Here is an 11,045-nt window from a genome sequence, read left to right as displayed (position 1 = left end):
ATCTGACCTGTGTTGCCTGAGCATTTACCATCTGGGATTTCCAGCCTGTCCTTGTACTAAGCTTTATACTTGCTTCAACTTAGAGTTGTGTCACACAGACTCCTCATGTAACACAGGTCAGGATGTCCCCATTGATTAATACTGCATACATACAGCGTCCTGGCTCACAAAGCAATTCCCTCAATTTTAGACTAAGTTAAATACATTTTATTTTCTATTATAAGGATTTTTTATGGAGTGGGTGGAGGAAATTGGGTCTTACCATTTCAAGCACAATGAAGAGGTCATTACGGCTGGACTATTACTTACAGAGCTACACACAAAAATGTCATTACTTTTTCATAAAAATAAAATCCATTGTTAAATTCCATCCATCGATCAAATTTTATTCTGCTTACCCTCAAAAGGGTTGCAGGTGAGCAGGAATCTATCCCAGATGAGAGGTGGGGTACACCCTGGACTGAACGGCAGCAAATCGCAGGCCATTGATAACATTTAAAAACTCTGTATATACAAAGAATGTGTGTGTGTGTATATATATATAGAGAGAGAGAGAGAGAGAGAGAGAGAGAGAGAGAGAGAGAGAGAGAGAGAGAGAGAGAGAGAGAGAGAGAGAGAGAGAGAGAGAGAGAGAGAGAGAGAGAGAGAGAGAGAGAGAGAGAGAGAGAGAGAGAGAGAGAGACGGCACGGTGGGCGACTGGTTAGAGCGTCAGCCTAACAGTTCTGAGGACCCGGGTTCAATCCCCGGCCCCACCTGTGTGGAGTTTGCATGTTCTCCCCGTGCCTGCATGGGTTTTCAAGGGCACTCCGGTTTCCTCCCACATCCCAAAAACATGCATGGTAGGGTAATTGACGACTTTAAATTGCCCATAAGTGTGAATGTGAGTGCGGATGGTTGTTTGTTTATGTGTGCCCTGCGATTGGCTGGCAACCAGTTCAGGGTGTACCCCGCCTGGGTGAATAACTATTGTAAGTACTTTTGTCCTGAATTACTAAATTTCAGTGCCATACCATTCAGGGGATAATCACCAGCACCCATATGAATGACTGTGCTGACTTGGGTGGGATTAACACAAAAAGGTTCCAGTGACACAATTCCAATTTTGCTGCTCCGAAGTGGTATAATTCAGATATACATCATGGCCGCATAAAGAGTAAAGAAAATGCATGATATTCTCAAATCGGAAAGAGACATGTTCCAAGTAAGATTAAACATTCGATAAAATTTCTGCCAATGTGACTGCAGCGTAGACAGACAGATACACCCCATCAATGCAACCCAGACATTATTGAAAACATCAATTGGTGATGTATGCATACCCGCGTCTGCACAAACAACACGGTGATCGAATAAATTTGTCAAGAATTGTACAAAAAAAAGATGTTCAACAAAATTGGTTTGCTCTTTTTTCTCTAACATTAAGACCACTTGGATGATCAAATGTTATGCATTGAAGAGTTTGTTTGTTGTTTATATATACTGTTTATTATTTTAGTTTTACTTTGCAGTAGTGAAGAATTTACAGAGGCTCGGGAGTGCAAATCAGAACCAACTGAGAAACACTGTTACATTTCAGAAAACAAATTAACAAAAGGCGGCACGGTGATGACTGGTTAAAGCGTCAGCCTCACAGTTCTGAGGACCCAAGTTCAATTCCCGGCCCTGCCTGTGTGGAGTTTGCATGTTCTCCCCGTGCCTGCGTGGGTTTTCAAGGGCACTCCGGTTTCCTCCCACATTCCAAAAACATGCATTAATTGGAGACTCTAAATTGCCCGTAGTTGTGACTGTGAGTGCGAATGGTTGTTTGTTTGTATGTTCCCTGCGATTGGCTGGCAACCAGTTCAGGGTGTACCCCGCCTCCTGCAGATGATAGCTGGGATAGGCTCCAGCACGCCCGTGACCCTAGTGAGGAAAAGCGGCTCAGAAAATGGATGGATGGATGGAATTTAACAAAAACCAAAACACATTTCAGAAAACAAAGTAACAAAAGCCAAAACAAATTATGTGACACAAACCAGAAAGGGAACGTAACACAGATTGACGCATTATTAGAAGTCCCACATGTTTTCCTGGCAGGAAACGCCCTGCTCCAATATCACTGCCTCCAGGACACATGCCGCTGCACTGATTGGCTTCTTTATCCCGGTAGAACACCCTTTTACTTCCCATTAACCATAAAGCTTGCCGCACACTGCGCAACGTGGGTGAACCCAACTGGACCGGACCATCACATAAAAATAAGAGTTGCTGACGCACCCTCGCACGATAGGGGCTTTTCCACCAACCAGCCCAGGAACTTTGAGTTCCTGGTAGCAAAGGTTTCCTGTGGCCCATGTGGTTTGTGTTTCCATCGCACTAATTAGTTCGGGGTAAATTAAGCAAATGAGGGTGATGCTTCTGACACCTATTGGATCTAAAAAAATGGTGGTATTTCAAGCTTTCTATGTCTTTTTTTTATATCTTAAACTCAATCTCAAATATTTGTGATACGTTCAAAACCTTAAACTTTATCCAGGTGAGGAAATTTAGAACTGATTCACATTATCAATGCTAATGTGGCTGCAGACAGTCTTTGAGGTAGGGAGTTTTAATTATATACAGGTACATTTCAGTAAATTTGTATATATTTATTCTATTCTATTGAGATGACTTACCAAAATAGCTTGCAAATGATTACAGATGTGATTTCTGAGCTGAAAAATCCAATAGGGACATGAGCCTGAATCCTTACACAGTTCCGCTACAAATTTGAGGACAATAAATCACATCTATAGTCATCTGCAGGTGTCTACATTTATTTATATTATTATTTATTTAAAAAAAAAAAAAGCACATTTTCCTAATGTCTTGGCATCCAGGCAATTATATTTTTCTTCATGCTAGTTCTCCACCTTGAGCCTTATATGGACCTTTTATTCGCCATGTGCTATCATGTAATGTAATATTTAACTTGTTACTATATGACATTGTACAGTTTGTATATGTATTTGCTTCTATTTTGCTTTGTTTTACTCTGCTGTCTGCAGAGTAAAACAAAGCTATTTTTGTCTTGTATAGGGCACCACGTCTCTTTTTATATTTATAGTTTTAGGGTAAGTGACGAAAAACCTCTATCAATCTCTCATCCCTGGAAGGCTTGCAACATTCAATAGGATGATAGTTCTCAAATTCAGCGGTCAAATGTTACACTCAAACACACAGTACACAACGGGAGGTTTAATTTAGGGGAAATTTAATGAAAACTACAGGGAAATATGGACTTTGAAAATCACAGTTTGACATACGTAAACAATATATAGGACAATGGCTGAACTGCGGCACGGTGAGCGACTGGTTAGAGCGTCTGCCTCACAGTTATGAGGAAAGGGGTTCTATCCCCAGCCCCGCCTGTGTGGAGTTTGCATGTTCTCCCCGTGCCTGCGTGGGTTTTCTCCGGGTACTCCGGTTTCCTCCCACATCCCAAAAACATGCATTAATTGGAGACTCTAAATTGCCCATAGGCATGACTGTGAGTGCGAATGGTTGTTTCTTTCTATGTGCCCTGCGATTGGCTGGCAACCAGTTCAGGGTGTACCCCGCCTCCTGCCCGATGACAGCTGGGATAGGCTCCAGCACGCCCGCGACCCTAGTGAGGAGAAGCTCAGAAAAAGGATGGATGGATGGACACCGGTTTCCTCCCACATCCCAAAAACATGCGTAGTAGGTTAATTGACGACTCTAAATTGCCCATAGGTGTGAATGTGAGTGCGAATGGTTGTTTGTTTGTATGTGCCCTGCGATTGGCTGGCAACCAGTTCAGGGTGTGCCCTGCCTCCTGTTGAGGAGAAGCGGCTCAGAAAATGGATGGATGGATGGCTGAACTTGTAATGTGAACATGAAATAAGTGAATATGTGTTGAGCTTCAGGGGGGAGGGGGGCTTCGGCTGTCATTGGTCCTGCTTCATTCTGTTTGCCAAAATGTGGATAACCTCAATAATTGCCTTTGCGGCGGCGCTAAGTTCCACATCCTCGGCCTCAGATTGTCTTGAGGAGTGGGGGACGAGGACGAGTATCGTTTGGTTTTGTCGCGTTCGGGTGAATAGGACCGGGATTCTGTTTTTATCGGCGAGCTTTCAAAGTCTCGGCACAAATTATTGTTGCGAACTTTCATTTTGAGAATTTTGGTATCCAATGTCTTCATATAGGTCTTTATCTGCATAGCGAAGATTTAGCGACCAAGTTGCGCAGTTCCGAGCTGGACAGTGTGTGGGCGGATGCTGCCACACCCAAATGGTGTTTAGTATTCGGGTGCAAGTTTTCAATGAAAAGGGTTTTGAAATGCTTGTGTTCCTCCATGTTTGGTACATTTAAAAGAATGAAATATGCTTTGCGCAAGCACCAATAGTATGCCTGCGGTATTTCGAGTCTTCTCTGTTTCACTGTAAGAGCGGCTGATAAGCTGGTTACGGGACATGGGACAATGCTTGACAGAGGGCTTGATTGTCGGACAACACATGGGTTGGTTGTTGCTTAATTAGGCTACTCAATTCCCGACTACACGTAACCTTGATAAGGTACAGTCTGTCATCAGTTGTAGCAAATGGGAACAGTTTAAGGTGAAATATGATGTCTTTAAGGTATGCTGACGTATCATGGGATCCATTAGTCTTTGGTTCGAACCTTGAAATATTGTGCGCAGCTTTGTCTTTCAAGGTCATACCCGTACAGGCGCCAGGATGAGGGAGAGATGTGGGGGAGTCAAAGAGGGAGGCTGTGACTTGTGTGGCCATTTCTCGAGTTGGCGCTGCCAAATACGAAGCGGGGCCAGACAAAGTGGCAGGAGTCCTTGACACCACCAGGGGGGCTTCATGACCAAACCCTGGAGAAGGTTTGGAGAGCCTTGGTGAGCGTCTGAAAATTGGAGGCTCACCAGTTTCTTCCGAAGGTGGTGGCCCCATGAAGTACTGTTGATGGTTGGCAATAAATTGGTGGGCTGACTGTAGTTCCCCGTCAGACGAGTGTCAACTCGGTTTCCTGTTCCTGTTTTTGCTGTGTGCGCGGCAAGCTATGCAGAGGGGCGATCCAATGCGGGCATTGTCGGCCACACAACCGCGGGAGTATAAAGAGGCCTTTATATTAAAGGTATCTGCTCACTAGTGACAGAACACAAAATCAATCTATTTGCTGATGATGTTGTTCTTTACTTACTGGAATCCAAATATTCTCTTCAGGCAGTCTTCAATCTCATTAAAACATGTTCACAAGTATCAGACTACTCTATTGACTGGACAAAATCTACAATACTCCCAATAACAGCAAGCTCATGGACACGTGCAGATCAAATCCCAGGTTACCCAATTCCTGAAGGAAACATGAAGTATTTAGGTACAAATATTTCGTCAAAACTCACAGAGCTAGCCAATCTAAATTACACACGACTTCTGGAAAAAATATCTTCTGATTTAAGACGGTGGAATAACTTGCCTATATAATTACTGGGAAGAATAGCTACAATAAAAATGAAAACTTTACCTCCAATAAATAATTAAAAATGTTTGGTTTTAAACCTTAGATTCTGCTGTAATAAATTTTTATTAAAAATATAAGAAAAAGAGAATCAGTCTATCCACTCCTCAGAAAAGTAAACAGGAGGGAGGCCTGAATGCTCCCAACTTTAAACACTATAATTTAGCTAACCAATTACAACACCATCATCAAATGGGTGCACCACAATGAGGAGTGTGATTCTTGCAGAGAATTGGAAAAAAATAGACTGCAACAACGTCAAACTCACAAAACCCCCATTTAGTTCTACTCGTCTTAAACGCCATAAATGCTTCAAGAATCCAATAATTGCATCCACCTTAACGGCTTGGTGGCAAAGTTTAGAATCTACAGGATCTCAAATAGCTCCCAGTATGCTCTCCCCAATCTGTCATAATCCAGATTTCGAAAATTAATAATATACCCCTTCAGTTTAGTACCTGGGAACAACACGTAATTAACCACCTACAACAACTATTTAACAATAATGTTTTTAGGACACGTGATGAATTGTTCCAAGAATTCTAAATAACGGCCGGAAACTTTCTTCAATCCAATAAATGAAAAGCAGCAATAAAAAAAAGAATACCAACACTCCAGAGCACCCTCGGACTGCCGGAGTTTGTCAAGCAAATAATGAAACTTCTCCCGCAATGTATAATAAATCTCTCAAAGGTTTATAAATTAATTTCATGTACTAAATCAATGCACTTACCAATCACCAAAATGTAAGGAGATGTTTCCATGTCCGCTGACCGTAGCTAGTGGATGCAGATTTGTAACAATACATTCAGAATGACAAAAAACACAAATCTACAGCTTATACAATATAAAGTGCTCCATAGGACACACTTTACTCAGTACACTATGCATAGAATGGGCTTCTCCATTCATCCATCCATTGTCTTTCGCTTATCCGAGGTCGGGTCGCGGGGGCAGTTGCTTCAGCAGGGAAACCCAGACTTACCTCTCCACAGCCACTTCCTCCAGCTCTTCCGAGGGGATCCCGAGGCGTTCCCAGGCAAGCCGAGAGACGTAGTCTCTCCAGCATGTCCCGGGGTCTACCGGTGGGACATGCCCAGAACACCTCACCAGGGAGGCATCCGGCAGGCATCCTAAACAAAGGCCCGAGCAACTGGCTCCTCTCAATGCGGAGGAGCTGCGGCTCTACTCTGAGCCCCTCCCGGATGACCGAGCTTCTCACCCTATCTCTAAGGGAGAGCCCAGACACCATAAGGACGAAACTCATTTTGGCCGCTTGTATCCGAGATCCTGTTCTTTTGGTCACAACCCACAGCTTGTGACCATAGGTGAGGGAAGGAACATAGATCGACCGGTAAATTGAGAGCTTCGCCTTTTGGCTTAGCTCTTTCTTTACCACAACGGACCGATACAAAGTCCGGATCACTGCAGACGCTGCACCGATCCACCTGTCGCTCCCCCGTTGCAGTCTTCCCTCACTCGTGAACAAGACCCCAAGATACTTGAACTCCTTCACTTGGGGCAGGATCTCATCTCCGACCCGAAGAGGGCACGCTACCCTTTTCCGACAGAGGACCATGGTCTCAGATTTGGAAGTGCTGATTCTCATCCCAGCTGCTTCACACTCGACTGTGAACTGCTCCAGTGAGAGTTGGAGATCACAGCTTGATGAAGCCAACAGAACCACATCATCTGCATAAAGCAGAGATGCAATACTGAGGCCACCAAATTGGAACCCCCTCTACGCCTCGGCTGCGTGTAGAAATTCTGAATGGTCGAACGCCTTCTCCAGAACCACAAAACACATGTATACTGGTTGGGCGAGCTCCCATGCACCCTCGAGGACCCTGCCGAGGGTGAAGAGCTGTTTCATTGTTCCACGGCCAGGACGAAAACCACTCTGTTCCTCCTGAATCTGAGATTTGACTTCCCGACGGACCCTCCTCTTCAGCAGCCCTGAATAGACCTTACCAGGGAGGCTGAGGAGTGTGATCCCCCTGTAGTTGGAACACACCCTCCTACCCATCAGCTGCCTCAGGAGTCCCACAAGCCAAAATGGGCCAAAAGGACTCCTTCTTCAGCTTGATGGCATCCCTCACCGTTGGTGTCCACCAACGGGTTCGGGGATTGCCGACCACCTTATGGCCACGGTCGGCCGCCTCAGCAATAGAGGCCACCCCCGAGAAGTGGGTGAAGTTCTGCCGAAGGTGTAAGTTGAAACTCCTTCTGACAGGGGATACTGCCAGACGTTCCCAGTAGGCCCTCACAATACGTTTGGGCCTGACAGGTCGGACCGGCATCTACCCACATCATCAAAGCCAACTCACCACCAGGTGGTGATCAGTTGACAGCTCCGCCCCTCTCTTCACCTGAGTGTCCAAGACATGCGGCCGCAAGTCCGATGACACAAGCACAAAGTTGATCATCGAACGGCGACCTAGGGTGTCCTGGTGCCAAGTGCACATGTGGACACCCTTAAGAGCTTGAACGTTGTGTTCGTTTTGGACATGCTGAGCACAGAAGTCTAAAAACAGAACACCACTCCAGGTTCTGATCGGGGGGGGGGGGGGGGCGTTCCTCCCAATCACCCCCTTCTAGGTCTCAATGTCATTGCCCATGTGAGCATTGAAGTCCCCAGCAGAATGATGGAGTCCCCAGTGGGAGTGCTCTCCAGCACCCCCTCTAAGGACTCCAAAAAGGGTGGGTAATCTGAACTGCTGTTTGGTGCATAGGCACAAACAGTCAGGACCCGTGCCCCTATCCTCTCGTCCACCGGGGTGAAACGCAATGTACAGGCGCCAAGCCGGGGGGCAATAAGTATACCCATACCTGCTCGGCGCCTCTCACCATGGGCAACTCCGGAGTGGAAAAGAGTCCAACCCCTCTCAAGAGGACTGGTACCAGAGCCCAAGCTGTGTGTGGAGGCGAACCCGACTGTATCTAGTCTGAACTTCTCAACCTCACACACCAGCTCGGGCTCCTTCCCTGCCAGAGAGGTAAAATTCCATGTCCCTAGAGCCAGTTTCTGTAGCCGGGGATCGGATCGCCAATGTCCCCGCCTTCGGCCACCACCCAGCTCACACTGCACCCGACCATTATTGCCCCTCCCACAGGTGGTGAGCTCATGGGAAGGAGGACCCATGTTACCTTTTCGGGCTGTGCCCAGCCGGGCCCCATGGATGCGGGCCCGGCCACCAGGTGCTCGCCTTCGAGCCCCACTTCCAGGCCTGGTTCCAGAGGGGGACCTCGGTGACCCGCGTCCGGGCAAGGGAAACCTAGATCCATTTCATGTATCTACATGTGGGTTTTGGGAGCTTGAGCTTGAGCTTCTAAAGCGATTACAAATGGAATAGAATGCTCCATGTAAATCAGGCTCGTCTTGTAGCTCTTTATTCTTTATTTCAGACCCAGGGGGATCCATATTACGGAGGAAAGTAAAACAATTTAACAGAGAAACAAAAAATAATTTATAATAATAACAATAATAGTAACAACAATACTGATTTTAAAGCAAAAAAGAATAAGGGCCTTATTTTTCATGATTTAAGAGGGATTAAAAAAACATTATAGTTTATTGTGATAGTTTTTGGGACAATATTTCGTTTTGAAAAAAATGTTATTGTGACAGGCCTAGTCGCGGTAATTTGGTAGAAAATTCAATTTCAGTTCTCATACATTAAACACTTGGGAAAATACTTTTCAGAGGGTAAATTCCTGCCTAAATTCTACATTAAAAATAAATTATATTATTTCATAATAGTTTGTCACGTTATATACTAGTTTCTAGAAATGGTGAATTTGGAGTCGTCATTTGCTGTACACTATAATCATCAAAATTATAGATGTATAAGAAATTATGAAATATTTCCATGTGTGGGGCAGCTCTATAATATGAGTTTCGATTTTTGAATTGAACTACCTAACTAAATAAAGCTTTTGACACTATTACAGTGCTCCCTCGTTTTTCACGGTTAATGGGGACCAGAACTCCCCTCAAAAGGTGAAAAACCGCAAAGTAGGATTTGCCCCCCGTAGGAATTTTTGTGGATGTGTATGTGGGTACGAGAATTTTTAAAATATGTAAACAGTATTTATACTTTACATATTTGAGAAAAAGATTACAACAGTACACGTATTTACTTAAATCTTTAATTATAAATCCTTAGACAGTAATTAACATTTATTATACAGTAATTAACATTCATCAACATTCATCAACATTGCCTTGTGAGAGAGGCAAAGAGCCTTGTGGTGGTGGCGGAGGAGCAAGGTTTGGTCGTAGAGAGCTTTGGCCTTTGTCCTGATTATATTAGTGTCCAAACTCACGGTCTTTGTGCTCACTGCAATCAGCAATCTACAATTCCAATGCAGCTTCCATTTTCACAATTCCCTTATTACCACACGTTTTGCTTCTTTATTGAAGGTTATTGAAGCAGTTTTGCGGATGTTTGCTTCCTCTTTCCGCAATGTAGATGTACCACACTGTAGATTCATTCACGCCATAATGGCGTGCCACAGATGCATAATTTCTGGCTTCTTAAATATTCGCTTAAACCAAAAAAGTTATTGCGAACACAACAGCGTGGACGAGACTGGCGAGTCACAACAAGGGAAGATGCTGGGTGAGGCTGCGATGATGCGCACCCAATCAGCTCACGGGATAAATCCACTCGTGCTCTCATTGGTCGATGTCACGCCGGGAACCAATCACGTGCCTTGTATGAGTGCCCGTGGCATGTAAAAAGCCTCTGAGTCAACTCATCTCTTTGGCATGCAGGGAAACCTTCTCTCGCGTGCATCAACATGAAACAACGCGTCTTTCCGTAATATGGTTGCCAATATGGCTGTCCTTCCATCCATTTTCTGAGCCGCTTATACTCACTAGAGTCGCGGGCGCACTCTTTCTAGGCATGAAACCATACTGTTGCTCGCAAATACTCACTTCTGTCCTGAGTCTAGCCTCCACTACTCTTTCCCATAACTTTATTGTGTGGCTCATCAACTTTATTCCTCTCTCGTTCCCACAGCTCTGCACATCACCTTTGTTCTTAAAAATGGGCACCAGCACACTTTTCCTCCATTCCTCAGGCATCTTATCACGCGCTAGAATTCTATTGAACAAGCTGGTCAAAAACTCCACAGCCACCTCTCCTAGATGCTTCCATACCTCCACAGGAATGTCATCAGGACCAACTGCCTTTCCATTTTTCACCCTCTTTAATGCTTTTCTAACTTCCCCCTTACTACTCATTGCTAATTCCTGGTCCACCACACTTGCCTCTTCTACTCTCCCTTTTCTCTCATTTTCCTCATTCATCAACTCCTCGATGTATTCTTTCCATCTATCTAGCACACTACTTGCATCAGTCAACATATTTCCATCTCTATCCTTAATCACCCTAACCTGCTGGACATCCTTCCCATCTCTATCCCTCTGTCTGGCCAACCTGTATAGATCATTTTCTCCTTCTTTAGTGTCCAACCTGCCATACATGTCATCATATGCCTCTTGTTTGGCCTTTGCCACCTCTACCTTTGC

Source organism: Phycodurus eques, chromosome 14 (assembly GCF_024500275.1).
Source record: "Phycodurus eques isolate BA_2022a chromosome 14, UOR_Pequ_1.1, whole genome shotgun sequence".
NCBI classification, from domain to species: domain Eukaryota; kingdom Metazoa; phylum Chordata; class Actinopteri; order Syngnathiformes; family Syngnathidae; genus Phycodurus; species Phycodurus eques.
This window is presented reverse-complemented; position numbering follows the sequence as displayed.